The 17,500-nt window shown below is 40.3% G+C and overlaps 1 protein-coding gene and 1 long non-coding RNA gene across 12 annotated transcripts in view; one reads left to right on the top strand and one right to left on the bottom strand.

The window, feature by feature from the left end:
• LOC138365529 (uncharacterized) overlaps positions 1–17,500 on the bottom strand; it is a 560,302-nt gene that overhangs the window by 231,345 nt on the left and 311,457 nt on the right. The gene's annotated exons all lie outside the window — the stretch shown is intronic.
• LOC123772470 (zwei Ig domain protein zig-8) overlaps positions 1–17,500 on the top strand; it is a 327,791-nt gene that overhangs the window by 48,887 nt on the left and 261,404 nt on the right. For all 7 annotated transcript variants that reach the window (XR_011228883.1, XR_011228882.1, XR_011228879.1 and 4 more), the window contains exon 2: positions 16,046–17,500. This exon is cut by the window's right edge and continues 627 nt beyond it. The gene's annotated coding sequence lies outside the window, so the exon portion shown is untranslated. The remainder of the gene's footprint in view (positions 1–16,045) is intronic.

The following is a 17,500-nucleotide window of genomic DNA, read 5'->3' as shown; positions in this document are numbered from 1 at the left end:
CTTATGCCCCAGAACAGCATCCTTCAATCATTTTACAACCGGGTTCACAATTCGCCAATCCTTTACCATCTAGCAAGAGGGGAAATTCCTCTTCCAGAAACAATTCAGGGGGATTGGTTCCAGGCGGCTGGAAGGACCTTTTGCGTAAACACCCCAGAGAACGTCTGAGAGGTGAAGCAGTAACGACCATACAAGTTGGCAACCTTCCCCAAGTCATTTGTAAGGTAATTATGAGGAGAAAACGCTAAGTCAGTATGGCTACATACGCAAGAATACAAGAATACAGGACATTGATAGAGGTCTATTTGGCAAAATGAGGCCCGGTTTTTGTTATATCTACTCAAACCTATTTGTATACAGCTGTCTAACCTACGCTTGAAACAATTAAGTGATCTCGCAGTCTGTTATGTTACCCGGCAATCTGATCCCATATATCAACAAGCTCTGTCAACAGCACTGTTCCTAAACCCGTATACAGCACACAGAAGGGATTAGCGGAAAGGATTGGTGCTGGAAGACGCCATTAATCGCTAGCCCGTACTAAGCTTCATATATACTAGCTAAACACTCTTTACCCATCACTTATACTAACTAAACCTTCACTTATTCCTACGCAAACCTGCCCCAAGAGGAATGACCCAAAATCCACTAAAGCTCACAAACTCTGGCTACTTTTCTCAAAAAAATAAATCAGAATACCCATTCACAGTAGCTGTCTGATATACAATCCACAATTCTCAAATACATCGTCACAAAACCCCAGACAGAGAACAAGTAGATCCGTCTAATTTACCGTCTGATTCAACCCCCCCCCCTCAACCTCACCCCCACCACACCCCCCTCCCGGATCTCCATCAAAAAAAAAAACAGGCCCCAAATCGACCCCCCTGTCCCTGTCGCTCACATAAGCAACTCTCGCTAAGATCGACCCAAAGACCCAAACTTTGGCCGCTAGTGTGACCATTCACAGGTCGTCCCACACGCCATAGGGAATAGCATCATTCACGACCCGGACTAAACATCATTGCAAGTCGTTATTGCACTGCAAACTGCGGTGTTAATAGTGAATAATCACCCCCCCCCCTTCCCCTCCTCCCCGAAGTTTGATTTAATCTTCGGCAAATACGACGTTCAATCTTGGATTTAATTAAGACCGCGAATTAAGGATAAAAAATATATCTAAAAAATTTCTCCAGATCGCGTTTCAAGTCTGGAAGAAGAAAAAAAATGCTACCAGATCGCGTTCCAAGTCTGAGTGAATCGTTTTCGAAGTCTGATTAAATACGCTTTTGAGATCTCACTGTGTACTCTGCTCAGGGTTTCATTTAATGGTTTTCTCAAATGCCGTTTTGAAGGTATTCATATCACCTCGCACGCTCGGCAAACACTGCTTGAACCAGGGCCAGATTTTGTGCTCTATACAGACTATCTCTCCAAAGGATTTTCAAATGTATATTTAGATCTTGATGAAAGAGAGAGAGAGAGAGAGAGAGAGAGAGAGAGAGAGAGAGAGAGAGAGAGAGAGAGAGAGAGAGAGAGAGAGAGAGAGAGAGAGAGAGAGAGAGAGAGAGAGAGAGAGAGAGAAGAGAGAGAGAGAGAGAGAGAGAGAGAGAGAGAGAGAGAGAGAGAGAGAGAGAGAGAGAGAGAGAGAGAGAGAGAGAGAGAGAGAGAGAGAGAGAGAGAGGAGAAACAGAGATAAAAGAGGGGACAAAGTTACAGACAAATGCCCATATAGAAGAACGTCATTAGAGGCATAAAAGAGACTATATTAAAGAAAACATTTACCCTGCAAACAAGACCTTTATCAAACAAAGCAGACAAACACAGGGAAGACAAGCAGAGGATGGGCCTGAAACAAGCAAGATTGAGGCAGGCAAACACAATTATCAAGAGGGGAAAGCGCTAAGCCAATATGACTATATAACACTTGCCAGGGACATGAGGACATATTAAGAGCCGGGACATGAAGAGAAGGAGCTGAGATATAAGGAAAGCTTAAGAGCTTGGATGACGACAGATTAAAAGCTGGGATTATACCTGATTAAGAGCTGAGATATGGGGACTAAGTACTGGGATGAGAACAGATCTAAGAGCTGAGATATGGGGACTAAGTACTGGGATGAGAACAGGTCTAAGAACTGAGATATGGATGACAGATCGAAGGAACGGTGTTCAACCACTTAAGACAATCGAAGATCGAACGCCGACAGTGCAATAAGCGAGTCCGTTGCCCTACCATCCACTCCAGGTGGTTGGGCAATTATTTAGTAAATCACAATTTAAATTTCTGTAGAATCAATTTAGCAAGTAAGGTTGAATTTCTCTCAGTCTTCCTGTCTCCCTCTTTCCTTCTCATTTACGTATCTTCATTTTTCCTCCCCCTATTCCCTCCTTCCCTCCCACCTTTCCCCTCACCCCCCCCTTTCCCTCACATTCCTACCCACAAATCACAGCCAAATGGTAGCACAAGTTGCCTGGTATCAGCGAATGTGAATTTATTCTCCAAAATTGGAAATCGGAATTACTTTATTGCTCATCGTGAGAACGAAAGGGTCTTATATCCCGGCGTTCTTTCACTTGGCGAATGTTTGGCGTCGCTTCTGTGGTGTTTGGCGTCGCTTCTGTGGTGTTTGGCGTCGCTTGTGTGGTGTTTGGCGTCGCTTGTGTGGTGTTTGGCGTCGCTTCTGTGGTGTTTGGCGTCGCTTCTGTGGTGTTTGGCGTCGCTTGTGTGGTGTTTGGCGTCGCTTGTGTGGTGTTTGGCGTCGCTTGTGTGGTGTTTGGCGTCGCTTCTGTGGTGTTTGGCGTCGCTTCTGTGGTGTTTGGCGTCGCTTGTGTGGTGTTTGGCGTCGCTTGTGTGGTGTTTGGCGTCGCTTGTGTGGTGTTTGGCGTCGCTTCTGTGGTGTTTGGCGTCGCTCCTGTGGTGTTTGGCGTCGTTCTCATGCATGGCTTTCCGGACGATTTTCCTGAATATTCTGTAAACAATTTACATTATCAAGTTTAGCCAGACAAAAGTTGCTATTTGGGCACGATGTGGATGAGTAATTGTTTATGTAATTAACATTTGTTTTGAATGGTTTTAAATGATTATTTTACGATTTGTATGATCTATAGTTGGGTTCAGGTATAGCCATCTCTCAGATTATTCGTAAAAAGACATGCTACAGTTCACGTTCTGTGTCATGTCATTGACATATACATAGTACAGGACGGGTCCTATTGCTAATTATTGCGGTGTCCACTGGACACTCTTCTCTGTCTTGAGTTCTCCCTTCTCAACGTGACCCTTTGGTTCCACCCTGGCAGGTACTCCTTCCATTACTGCTGCCTGTTCTTCGGAGTCTTTATAAGCGTTTCCCACGTGTCACGGTGGCAGTCTCTCTGGCAATCTAGGAAGGTGCAGTCACACCATCTTTCCTGACTTGAGTGATGTTTGCATCTCGTAGCACTCTAGGAAGCTTGCCATGCAGGACTTTCCTTTCTTAAACTCTACGTTCAATAGTTATATTCTTTCTAGATATTGAACTAAACTTTTCTTTAATGAGATTCAGAATCATTTTTCATAACAACGTGTACAAATAATTACAACACTGGCTGGACTTAACAGGTATGAAGGTCTAATCAGGTGTAAAGCTAAGTCAAACATACCTTTTTGCATGATTGATTTATAGAGAAACCAAAATTTGATTTTGATTTAAAAGTTCTGCTTTAAATATCTTAATTCTGTGAGCATGTGTTTATGTGTGTGTGTGTGTGTGTGTGTGTGTGTGTGTGTGTGTGTGTGTGTGTGTGTGTGTGTGTGTGTGTGTGTTGGACCGAAACGTCGTGTCTCTTCATCTTCTGATGACTAGTTTGATCATATCTTCAGCCTCGTTATTGTGACTCATCGTCTGCAATATCACCATTCTGAGTCTATACTAATTTCACAGTTCCCAGCCTACCAGTTCGAGGCTACGTACCCTTAACACAGTTCACCGTTAACTATGGTACACCGGGACACAGTCAACCCTAACACACCAAGGTTCGAACCCTCTCGCAATATGCAGTTGAAAGTTTGCGTTCCTTGACTGTTCCTTGCATTATCGGGTCATATTTTTCTTCCGCGAGGCTTATCATATATAGATATATATGTATGTTGTATCGGAGATATCCTGTTTCAATTTAGGATATTTTATTGTGTATTGTTTTTGGCTCTTTTGTGTGTGTGTGTGTGTGTGTGTGTGTGTGTGTGTGTGTGTGTGTGTGTGTGTGTGTGTGTGTGTGTGCGTGTGTGTGTGTGTGTGTGTGTGTATTCACCTATTTATACTCACACACACACACACACACTGCTCGAGGACTGATTGAGGCTTCAAGAAGACTCAGACAAATTGAAGGAAATGACGTACAAGTGGTTGTTAGAGTTGAACCCCAGCAAATGTAATGTAATGAAGATAGGTGTAGGGAGGAGGAGACCAGATACAAGGTATCATTTGGGAGGTATCATTCCTTATCATCAAGGAACATATAATCTCCTCTCATAACCAGACCAACACCAGAGAAGTCTTAACAAGCAACACAGAAATCATCGATAGATACAGCGATAGCAGGAGACTCGACATCAGCGAGGCACTACACATTAAAAAGGCAACACCAGCAATCAACAGCCTTCATTCTTATGTTCTCATATACAATATATACCCATTGATTCGTCTTCTATCTTTTGTCACTTCACCCAAAAACATTTGTGTCATATCACCTCACCTAAAACGAATATAAGCATGAAATGATATGCATGAAATGATATGTATAAACCTGTCCTTGAAAATGTGAGAAGTCCTTACGAAACGCTTTTAGACGTCAGACCATAAATAAAAAAAAATGAGAAATTGAACTTTGGAGAGTTAATTTTTTTTCAATTACCCCTGACAGTGAAGAAAAACGTAAGAAATATTACGAAGATTCGTGTTAGAATCATTAATCTTACCCTTTCGGTCATATTCAACAACATATGTTTACAAGAAAGACTGTTACCAAAATATACTAATATATATATATATATAATATATATATATATATATATATATATATATATATATATATATATATATATATATATATATATATACTACACACATATATTACACACACAGAGATCACACAAACGTGATGCATCAAATGAACAAATCCACAAGGGCCATGACGAGGATTCGAACCTGCGTCCGGGAGCATCCCAGACACTGCCTTAATCATTTGATGCATCACGCTACGCAGTGTCCGTCAAGGAACAAGATTTAAAATGCAATTTAAAATCTTGTCTTTTGATGGAAATTGCGCTCCTTAGAGAAAAGCTTTCACTCCATCCCAAAGTTAATTTCCATACAGCCTCGTAAGGTTTTTATTCTCAATGGTAAACCCCCGCAGTAAAGCTCTTCAATAAAATCATATTTTCATAGCTAAAAAATCATCATCTCCAAACTATTATCATACTTTGAGTTTTTTATAATTACATTAATAACATTAACATTGTATTAGCCAAATGGAAATAATCATACTAATTTTGTTGTAATGATAATATTTGTAATATAATTATTCTACAACTATTTTATTATTTTTACTGCTATAACTTTTACAACCACTGTTGTTAGTAATGGTATCAGTAATGTTGTTGCTATTACTACTACCATAACTACTACTACAACCACACCAACCACAACCACAACTACAACTACAACCACAACCACAACTACAACTAGTATTAAGACAAGAAACAAAACTCCGTCATTAAGCGCTCGTCTCATTAAGACAAGAGCTGATGTATTTTACCAGCGGTGAACGCCAGGTGGCAACCAACCCTTCACTTTCTTCCCCATCTTTTATTCCCCAAAGTGGGGAATTTTCCCCGCTGGCGTAATTGCTGGGATTTAATTATGACAGATGTAGTTCTCCCTACAGAACGCCATTTCTCAATTCCGCTCAGTAAAAACCGGATCCATTAAGCATTAAATCATATTCTCCATTCTTGTAATTAAATCACCGTTCATCTATACCTCATTTTCTCCTTCAATGAATTTAAATAACCCCATTTTTTTTAAATAATTTCACCCCTCAAAAAAAAATGACATCGTAGCAAAGTGGCAATATTATGGGTTTATCTGGCAACTCTGAATGATGACGTCACAGTATAAATAGCAGCCACCAGGAATGTGGGAGACAGTGTGAGTCTGGCTCTCGCGCGATAAACATCTCTCTCGTAGTCACTGCCTGATGACCCAGAACGAAACTCGTGTAAAAGATTCGAGGCAATGATAGCGCAAACTAAAGTTATTGGCTTGATGCCTGGTCGGGATGTTAGGAAGACAGTTACGAAAGATATCAGAAAGAAAATGGGAATGAAAGGGCAGACGTTTGCATTGTGGAAGAAAATGGAAGCGGAGAAGAAGAAAATGGGGAATGTAAGAACGGAAATTTGCATTGTGGAAAAAAATGGGAGTCATAGATGAAGAAAACGGGAGTAAAGAATATGAAAAAAGGAGAATGTAAGGATGGAAGTTCATATTGTAAAAGAAAATGAGAGTTCTAGAAGAAGAAAATGGGTTTATGAAGAATAAAATAGAAAGGAGTAAATGAAACTTTATATTTAATGAAACGCAGAACGTTTGAAACATAGGTAGATAATCTAATGTTAAATATTTCGTATGGAGCAAGAAACAAAACAGGGGAAGATAAAACATATAGATAAATAACAGCAAACAGAAATATAATTTTGATAATCAACTTATAAGTGGAAAACTTTTTATTAAACCCTCGAAAAAATAATTATATGCAAAAAAATACTTCTTGAATAACATACAGACAAACACACATGTGTTGAATGATAAGATAAATAGTTAAGCGTAAAATGACAGATAACAATTTATAAAAACAGAAAAGATTAAAAGATTAAAACAGAATATTAATTAACCAATCATTCGTCCATTATAATTGTTCTCCCTTTCTATAACAGATTTCTTGTTGTTATAGATTCAGCTACTCGGAACAAGTTCCAAGCAGCACGGGCTATGGTGAGCCCGTAACAGATACTCTTTTTAATCAAACATCTCTCTCATGCCATGCTAAACGTGTTGGCTGTCCTCCGAGGCTATGGGTCCACTTCACCCAGGCAGAGTGAGGCGATACGCCCCTACATCCTAACACAGTTCAAACATTTAATCACCTAAGTCATCGTTTCTCATTCACAAGTGACAGGAAAAAACACAAAACGATATGGAATTGAGTGGTTGTGTTCTAATGAACAGTGACGCAAGAGCTGACGCAGGGGTTGACGCAAGGGTTGACGCAGGGGCTGCCTCTGACGGAGTGGCAGTCAAGTGTAATTGAAAATGCATATCAACTGAAAATAAATGCATTGGGGTCCCCTGTATTCCAATGGGTATATAATGCAGGCAGCTTAAATATGGATAGAAACTGATGAATTAGTAGATAGGAGAAGGGAGGGAAGAAGATAGGAAGAGAGAGGGATGAGGGAAGGATGGGGAAGATGAGGGAAGGATGGGGAGATGGGGGGGGGGGAAGAGAGGAAGGGACGGGTGATAAAGGAAGGAAAGGAGAAAAGAATTGCATGCGAAAGACATAAAGTTGAGAGAGAAAAGAGAGATGGAGATGACAGGATAAAAACACACAGCGAGGATAAAGCTAGCAAGGAGAGAGAGAGAGAGAGAGAGAGAGAGAGAGAGAGAGAGAGAGAGAGAGAGAGAGAGAGAGAGAGAGAGAGAGAGAGAGAGAGCAACAACCAACCACCACAGTTACGTGCGACAGGAAAAAAAATATTCCCGCCCACATGACATCCGATAGTGCAAAAACCAACCAAATGTTACCATTCTGGAGTGGCCGTCAACACCACTAGGCCTTTGTGCACACGTAGGCCTATAGCGAATATTTCATTACAAGGTCTGTTGGTGGGATGGCGGAGAGAGAGAGAGAGAGAGAGAGAGAGAGAGAGAGAGAGAGAGAGAGAGAGAGAGAGAGAGAGAGAGAGAGAGAGAGAGAGAGAGAGAGAGAGAGTAGATCCAGGTTGTGGATCTATCCACAAAAGATCTGCGAAGCAGTATCCACAGGTGGATAGGGCTTCTGTGCCCAAGAGAATGAAGATATTTATATCCACGGAAGTGTGGTTGACAACTTGAAGAATGCGTTCGACAAGAAGCAAAGTACAATGCCTTAAGCCAAATTGATGCTTTAGTCAGAGAGCGCTCCCTTTCCCAGATTATTTACACTGATGGATCCTTGCATCAGTCCCATGGTGCAGCTGGAAGTGCAGTTGTTGTGACAGTGAGAGATGGTTCCTTCTCCCATGAGTGTGGAGCGCGTCTAAGTAACTGGGCCTCCACTCTTCAAACAGAATTGGTTGCCATAATCCTTGCACTCGAGCACGTATGTGAATCCAAAGTTGACACACTAATTGTAAGTGACTCCTTGTCATCCTTGACGGCCCTCAGCTCCCCAAGGCATAACTGTGACGTGCTTATCTCTGTAGCTAGACACAGATACAATGAAATAATCAATGATGGAGTCAGAGTTTGTCTCCTGTAGATTCCTTCCCATGTTGGTTTCCGAATGCATGATAGAACTGATGAGTTGGCCAAGACTTTTGCTCGTAAAGAGGGAATTGATTACCAACTTGGACTGCCTTTGAGCAGCCTGAGGACAGTAATATTCCGGGAACATCAACTAAATCTCGTAGACTTGAGGCAAAGTGAAATTCACACCAGTTACTCCATCTATCATCATTCTATTATGCAGGAAGTACCGCACTTCTATGGGTCATCCAATACGGTTAGCAGACTTCTAGATGTTACCACTGCTAGGCTTAGGCTCGGCTACAAGTACCTCAGGGAGTTTGTAACATCTGCTGATGTAGATTTGACTAAATGTAAACTCTGTCAGCAGAATTATTCGCATACTTTGCGTCATTATATAATGGAATGTGAAAAAAATCGCGGAATTCAGAGGTAACATCATCAATGGAGTCCAATAAATGTGTAAGTATTTCATTCATAATGATGTACTGCCGAGAATCTTAGCGAAGTATCCAAAATTTGCTTACTGTAGGTGCAGCCTGCACATGACTGTAAAGCTGCCGCCCAGTTGGGTGAGTGTGGAACAAGACTAGTAACTGTGTGACTCACCATAGATGTAAAGTGCCTTGTATAGTGACTGTTGTGAACCTCTTGTTGAATCACTTGTGATACAAAAGATTATTGATGTGTGTATTTGTGTAGGTGATTGTATATGTATGTATATATATGAATGTATATGAATGTACATGTATGTATAGGCATGTGTACGAGTATATATAGCACTAATAATTGTGTAACTTGCGTCAAAAGATTGCTATTTGCTTAGCTAAATGAACTAGGGGAGGTTCAGTTCCTGAACCGATTATGTGCCTCTGTAACCCTTTACACCACCGCCCACGGGATGGGTATAGGGTGCATAATAAAGACAGAAAGAAAGAAACTGAATTGCGGGAGTGGCTCACTACTTCCTCTGAGAATCAATAATAATCAGGGAAAGTCGAAATTTCAGTTGGGCAGCGGTTAGCTGCTTCCTGGAAGCTTTCAGTATTAACTTTGTTCAAAGGTGGATAAAGCCTCTGTCTCCCACTCGTGGGGTCCGTGGCTAGAGTCTCCCAGTGCCCACGTGAATACGGATAGCAAAGGCTACGAATGAAAGCTCCCAGAGAAGACATGTAAGATACAATGAAACTAATAACATCTTCAAGAGAAGTCTTGCCTCAATATTCTATCCCACCCGTCCTCCTAATACAACGTCGCATTTTGACGTATACTTTACCTAAGGCCAAAAATTGCCATACCAGAAAATGATAGCGGCACGCGAAAGTGACATACTGTTACGTTTCCTGTTTTGGGTCCTCTGGTAGGTTAGGGTAAGGGCACGTTAGTACGACAGTTTCTTGACGTTGTGACACTTTAGGACGGGACATCACCCTGATAACATCACAATATACCCTTTTAAAAGGGACAATTAAGCAACTGTTGTGAGACTGCGCGTATGTCCACCACGGCTGATCGTTATATATATATATATATATATATATATATATATATATATATATATATATATATATATATACACTTCGCTGCTGAACAGCCATGTGGTGCGGCTAATCACGGGGAAAACAGGAAAATCAAACAAATACAAACCACTCGAACGGTAGAATACTTTTGTCCCCTTTACATCTGAGACACTCGGGCACTGGGGTAAACATCCTCTGAGCTTTCTCCGAGAATTGGGTTCTAGGCTCACTGATATTGCCAGAGACCCAAGAGCAGCCAGTTTCCAGTTTCAGTACAGCAATGTGGCGACCAAGAGAGAGAGAGAGAGAGAGAGAGAGAGAGAGAGAGAGAGAGAGAGAGAGAGAGAGAGAGAGAGAGAGAGAGAGAGAGAGAGAGAGAGAGAAACACGTGCTGTGCCCTCAGTCCCTATCCGGAAGGTGTGAAGCTCCCAAACATCCACAACCTCAACCTTACAGTGTATTCACCAACATGTCTACCTTGCAACCTTTAAACTACCAAAATAAACCAAAAACATAACATAAAATAAGGATTTGACAGAGAAAAGAGAACATGGAAACTGCATTGAAGGGGGACCTATACAAAAATAATCCTCGCAATGCTTTGTGTGTGCTTTTCTCCGAGGCTATGGATCCCCCCGTCTTATAAACATCTTATTACATGTTAAGTGATCGAAATGGCCGCAACTGCTAGTCGTAAGACAATCATTAAACACTATTGTCAAAAAACAAAACAGGAACGAGTCAAAAACAAAGAACAATCAACTTGCATCCAGCCATCGTGTGCCAAACGCCACGATGAAATAGGAATTAAGTGAACCAGTGATAAAACACTAGGAAGGGAGCACGGTTCGATAACTGGTGGAATGAAAGAGAGGGAGAAATGACAAGGGTGATAGGACGGGCGAGAGAGAGAGAGAGAGAAGGGTGACTGAGAAGGGAGAGAGAAAGAAAAGAGAGGGAAGGATAAAGAAATTATAGGAATAAGAAATAAATCAAGGAGAGGGAAAAGACAATCGAGAAGACACATACCGAAAAGAGAGAGGGTAGATAGAGGTAATAGAGAAGTAAGAAGAGAGAGAGAGAGAGAGAGAGAGAGAGAGAGAGAGAGAGAGAGAGAGAGAGAGAGAGAGAGAGAGAGAGAGAGAGAGAGAGAGAGAGAGAGAGAGAGAAGATACAGATATAGAAACTGGTGATAAAAATAGTGGAAAGGAAGAACCAAAAATAAAAAAAATGATGAAAAAAAATATATTGACAGATAAAGATATATAAAAATAGAGACAAAGAAAAGGGGGTAACCACAGATACAAAAAAAAATAAACCAAACTATTACTTTAATCCTCCAAGATCACAGGCAAAGTTCAAAAAAAAAATTCTTCCTTCAAAATTCTCTCCTGTAGGTTTAGAGGACCAAAGTAAATTAATGGAACAAACTTCTATTTTTAATAAAAAACTTTGTTCTTTTTATGTTTAGAAAAATTGTCTCGGACTTTCCTGACAGGACAAAGTAAGCAAACTTTTCTGACAACATTTCTTCCCGGTTCGAATCACACCCAAATTAATGAAAAATAATACAACTGCAAAAAAACACAAACTACTTTAAGAGTTCGAAAACAATTAGATCAAATAAAATAGAAACCATATTACAATTGTCTTTAAAGTCTAAGAATGATACAATGGCTTCAAAAATATTATCAATTCTCGTATTGAAAGTTTTAAAATATAGAAGATAACATTTTATTTCATCATAACGATAAGGGACGCAGCAAAGGAAAGAAATTGTAAATCCAATTATATGTAAACTAATATTTCAAGAGATAAACTAATTGAACAGCAAAAACTGCACCCAATTTACATGGCAAACATCTGACTCAGATCAATATATATATATATATATATATATATATATATATATATATATATATATATATATATATATATATATATATATATATATATATATATATATATATATATATATATATATATATGCTGATACTAAGGCTAATAAGCATTGAAATGTTACACTGAGAGATCAACAACACCAGCAATGCGGTCAAATTAAATTATCCAAATAGTGCAGTCGGCTTTGTTCTCGACTCACAATCGTGAATTCCAGGTTCGAGTCCCGGACGGGACAGAAATGATTGGGCTCGTTTCCTATCACCTAATATACCTGTTCACCTAGCAGTAAATAGGAGTTATAGTCAGATTGTTGTGGGGGCTGCAACCTGGGGAAGGGGGTTCTGGGGTCCCATCTAGGGGGGGACCTCGATATAAACTATATATATACTGGCTGCCTGTCCCCCAACAGGCTGAATTATTATTATTATATATACGATATTTTGAGAAAAAACTCCGCTGTCACGAGAGAGAGAGAGAGAGAGAGAGAGAGAGAGAGAGAGAGAGAGAGAGAGAGAGAGAGAGAGAGAGAGAGAGAGAGAGAGAGAGAGAGAGAGAGAGAGAGAGAGCAAACCTTGAAGTAATATGGGACTCAGAATAGCTTACTTTTTCCCCCGCCAAAGTTTGGAAGGCAGGGTACGCTTAAGTGTTTGTGTTTGGCTTGTGTATAAAAGTTCCCGCGTGAGTGTGTATTAGATGTATACACCTAAAAGATCTGCAGAGTCGAGCGTCATCTCTTGACCCCGTCTTCCAAACAATTATACATTGAACCTCAAATTCCATCAGTATTTCTTTATAGTTCAGGGCCCTCTGCTCTGGAATATGCCTTGTTGCATATATTTGGGTATTTTCTAATTTTGGTAGCCCAGTCACTTGAGATAAGGCGGTAGAGCGACGGTCTGCATTCTTGCAGGTCGGCGTTCAATCCCCGAACCGTCTAAGCGGTTCGGTACCATTCCTTCCCTTCGTCCTGCCCTAAATTCTTATCTTCATATCCCTTCCAAGTGCTATATAATCGCAATGGCTTTGTGCTTTCTCCTGACAATTTCCTTTCGTTCTGGTTTTGATGTGACCTTTTTAAAGATGGGGGTTCCATGCTGGGACCGCATACTAAAGTGCATACAGGAGAGTGTATACTGCTTTCTCCTAGCCTCCAAACATGGCATTGGGATGGGTTAAAATTCACTGAAACCTTCCCAAACCACTTCTGGAATATGTCTAAGTTTCTTTAGCCTACTACCGCATAATTATCCTTTCATTCTGATAATTTTATCTTTGTTTTACTTTATTAGCAAACATTTATTTGTGGGAATTCATCTCCTCTGTACGATCACTGACCTAGAACAGGCGAGGGTCTCTGTTGAGTTCTATGTGGTGGTCCATTCATCACCCGTTTCCACTTTTCTTAACTGCCTCTGTTTCCATCCTGTGAGATGTTCCTACACCTAACTTTTTTCTCATCCAGGTACATCAGCCTATTTCTCTAGGGTGAAAAGGAGAGAGAGAGAGAGAGAGAGAGAGAGAGAGAGAGAGAGAGAGAGAGAGAGAGAGAGAGAGAGAGAGAGAGAGAGAGAGAGAGAGAGAGAGAGAGAGAGAGAATGAATCATTGGAAACCATTCCTAACTTAGCCCCTTGTCTTATTTTATACAAACGAAGAGAGGTCAACAACATTCTGAAAGAAAAAGAAAACTTTGGCAGAGTAACAAAGAGGGAGCAATTTCTGTATATATATATATATATATATATATATATATATATATATATATATATATATATATATATATATATATATATATATATATATATATATATATATATCAGTCAACCTGTCAATCCATTCACCCATCACAGAGTTGGACAAATATAAAGCACGTCAATCAGGATCAAACTTCATGAAACATTTTTTTGTTTCCACTTCCACTCCAGAGTTAATGAACACTTTATCAACCTTCATCGCTATTCAATAAATTTAAACATTTTCCACCAAAATAATGACTAAAACCCAATGTTTACAATAATTCGAGCATGATTCTTGTTAACCTTATGAACATGTATTCTCGGTAGATTAAACACATTTTCCTAATAACTCTCCCCCTCCCCCACCTTGCTGGGGTGCAATAACAGATCCACGCTATTTACACAACCTAATTAGGTCCCTAACTTCCTGGGGAAGTAAAAACATTCCTAGAATAAAAAGTCTAAAAGGAGAATTCGCTGATATTTGCATGTCTGAGAATTATTGTTAAGATGAAATGGTTATTTGGCAAAGGTTACGTCTCTTGTAACTTTGTTTTAGAAGCACAGAGTACATGAACAAATCGTGAACATGAACACCATACGTGAACATGAACACCAGACGTGACATGAACACCAGACGTGACAAGAACAGGTCCGATCTTTATATGAGTAACTTGGCTCCATAAACAAGAGCCCGAGTCATCGTACGTAAACAGTCCAATTCATCATACAAATAAGAAGCCCAATTAATTATATATTTAGGAAAAATAGGCAGAGTTTCTTTCACCCTGATGCCCCTGTTACCTAGGAGTAAATAGGTACCTGGGAGTTAGACAGCTGTTACAGGCTGCCTCCTGGTAGTATGTGTGTGTGTGTGAGAAAAAAAATAATAATTAGTTAGTAGTTAGTAACAGTTGATTGATTGATATTTGAGAGGCGGGCCGAAAGATCAGAGCTCAACCCCCGCAAGCACAACTAAGTGAATACACACACACACACACACACACACACACACACACACACACACACACACACACACACACACACACACACACACACACACACACAAACACTTCATTAGAAATATTTTTTCAGTGTCAGACTAGTTAATAAATGGAAAAGTGATGTGGTGGAGGGAGACTTCATAAACAGTTTTAGGTGTAGATATGATGGCGCTCAATAGCCTCAGGAAACTGTACACCAGTTGATTGACGGTTGAGAGGCGGAACCAAAGAACCAGAGCTCAATCCCCGCAACCACAACTAGGTGATTACACACACACACACCTAGGAAGAATTGAACAATCCTTAAGTCATCACTGTCCACCCAGCAGCAATTATAACGACCCGGCTGTAAAGCAATTGATGAAACTTGTTCCAAGGAAAAACTTAATTACCAAATATATTTCCATCTCTTGCCTCTTGGAGTTCAAGTCAAAATAAACACGAAAAAACATATCGTGCTTGCCACTCCCCCTGTTCTCGAAGACCAAATTGACGGGTGTAAGTGGAAGGGGGAGAAGCTGAGGAAGGGAAAGGAGAGAGGAGGGGGGAAAAAGGAAGGAAGGGAAAGAAGAGAGAAGGGAAAGAGGGGGGATAGATATTGGAGCATGGTACTGGCCCTTATATTTAGGTCAGCATGGGAGATACCGGCCGAGCTGACAGCTGTTATCTTGATCTAACAGCCTCGAGCATTACGAGAGGAAGTGAGAGAGAGAGAGAGAGAGAGAGAGAGAGAGAGAGAGAGAGAGAGAGAGAGAGAGAGAGAGAGAGAGAGAGAGAGAGAGAGAGAGAGAGAGAGAGAGTCTGTGTTTGCACATGTATTCTCCTAACTGTGCTTTGCAGGGAGTTCAGATTAGGCTCTTTTTTTAGCTTGCCTCGCAAATACGTGGTAGCACACACGCGCGTGCATGGCTGTAGGAGAGAGCGCGTGCACGCGTGTGAATGCGTGCGTGAGTTAGCAGGTTCATACGTCAATATACTCATCCACTTGCATCTGCAGAATCGAGCATTAGTTCTTGGACGTCCGTCATCTAATGCGTGCGTGTGAACCAGTGCGTGCGCGCGTGAGCTAGTGCGTGCGCGCGTGAGCTAATGCGTGCATGATTGTAAACAACCCAGGCCTCCTCCCCCCCCCAATAAAAAAAATGCGTGTTTAAACTGACAAAATAAATCAAACATATCTACACTCTCTATAATACGCTTCGCATGTATAATTCCCAAATGTGGACACCTGTCATTTCCACATATGTCGTTCATTGACGAAACGAATTATACGATCATGTTAAATACCTATATAAATACATATTTTAAATACATATTTTGTGTTTCTTTCCAGAGTGGCGAGTTCTCAATTCTTCGTGGCAAAAGAACATAAGAAGAAACAAACAGAAAACCGGCGTTTAATTATGGAATAGGAATAAGGAAGAAAATGGGAAGAGGTAACGTGGAACAGGAAGAGATAAATGTCGGCAAAGAAAGAGCCGAAGAAAACCCGTGAATTGGTAATTACTGCGTCACAGTGACGGTTTAGAAACCTTATAAGTAGCTACTGAAACCAGTTACAAAGCCAAGCAAAAAATATTAATTACAGAATACAAAACAGATGTAAACAAGACAAAAAACACTTATACAAACAAAAAAATAGAAAATTGAATAAAAAACGGTAAACATATTTCAAAGAAAAAAAGCAGACAGATTACAAAATAGAAAAAAAGTATTAAAAGAACAGAACACACACATATTTAAACAAAAAAAAAACAGAAAACATTAAGAACAAAAAATAGATTTCAACGAAAAACAAACAATAGATTTACACCATAAACAGAAAACAGACATAACAAACAGTTAAAACAAAATTGAGAAAACGGAAAACAGATTTTAAGAAAGCAGAAATCTCGAGATACATTAATAATTAAAATCAAATAATCACAAAAAGTGCAGAAACTAGAAAATACGAAAAAACGTTCTCGAAACTAACCTCACTAGCGATTACTAGTGAATAACAAGACAGCAAAGTACACAGTGTTAGGTATACAAGTGGAACTAGCATCCTAGCATGACTGGCTGCTAGTTAAGATGTCACACATTGCTAGTTAAGACGCGACACATTGCTAGTTAAGACGTCACACATTGCTAATTAAGACGCGACACATTGCTAGTTAAGATGTCACACATTGCTAGTTAAGACGCGACACATTGCTAGTTAAGACGCGACACATTGCTAGTTAAGACGGGACACATTGCTAGTTAAGATGTCACACATTGCTAGTTAAGACGGGACACATTGCTAGTTAAGACGTCACACATTGCTAGTTAAGACGCGACACATTGCTTGCAATGCAATGGAACTAGTGGATGCGTGACAAAAGGTTAGTAGGGACGTGACTAGTGAAGACGAAATACAGTGCTAGTGACAGTCAGCAGAGTGACATGTAAAGTGACAATCAACAGAGTGACATGTAAAGTGACAGTCAACTGAGTGACAGGTGTAAAGCGACAGTCAACAGTGACAGGTGTCAAATGAAAGTCAGCAGAATGACTGGAGTTAATCAGACATGAAGTGTGTGAGTGACACTTAAGCTAATCACCGTTACGGTGCTGTCAAGTGTGTTCTCCAAGTGCTAAACAAGCGTGACAGTGAACGAACTACCTCTTTGGTTTGACAGCTAATGTGGTGACTGACAGTGACAGGAAATTGAAACCAGGATATGACAGAGGTGATAAAGCACTGATAGCTTTGTGGCAATGACCGATTGAGATAATACAAGAGAATTAGAAAGATAAAAAGCTA

Source organism: Procambarus clarkii, chromosome 17 (assembly GCF_040958095.1).
Source record: "Procambarus clarkii isolate CNS0578487 chromosome 17, FALCON_Pclarkii_2.0, whole genome shotgun sequence".
Lineage (NCBI taxonomy): Eukaryota > Metazoa > Arthropoda > Malacostraca > Decapoda > Cambaridae > Procambarus > Procambarus clarkii.
This window is presented reverse-complemented; position numbering and strand designations above follow the sequence as displayed.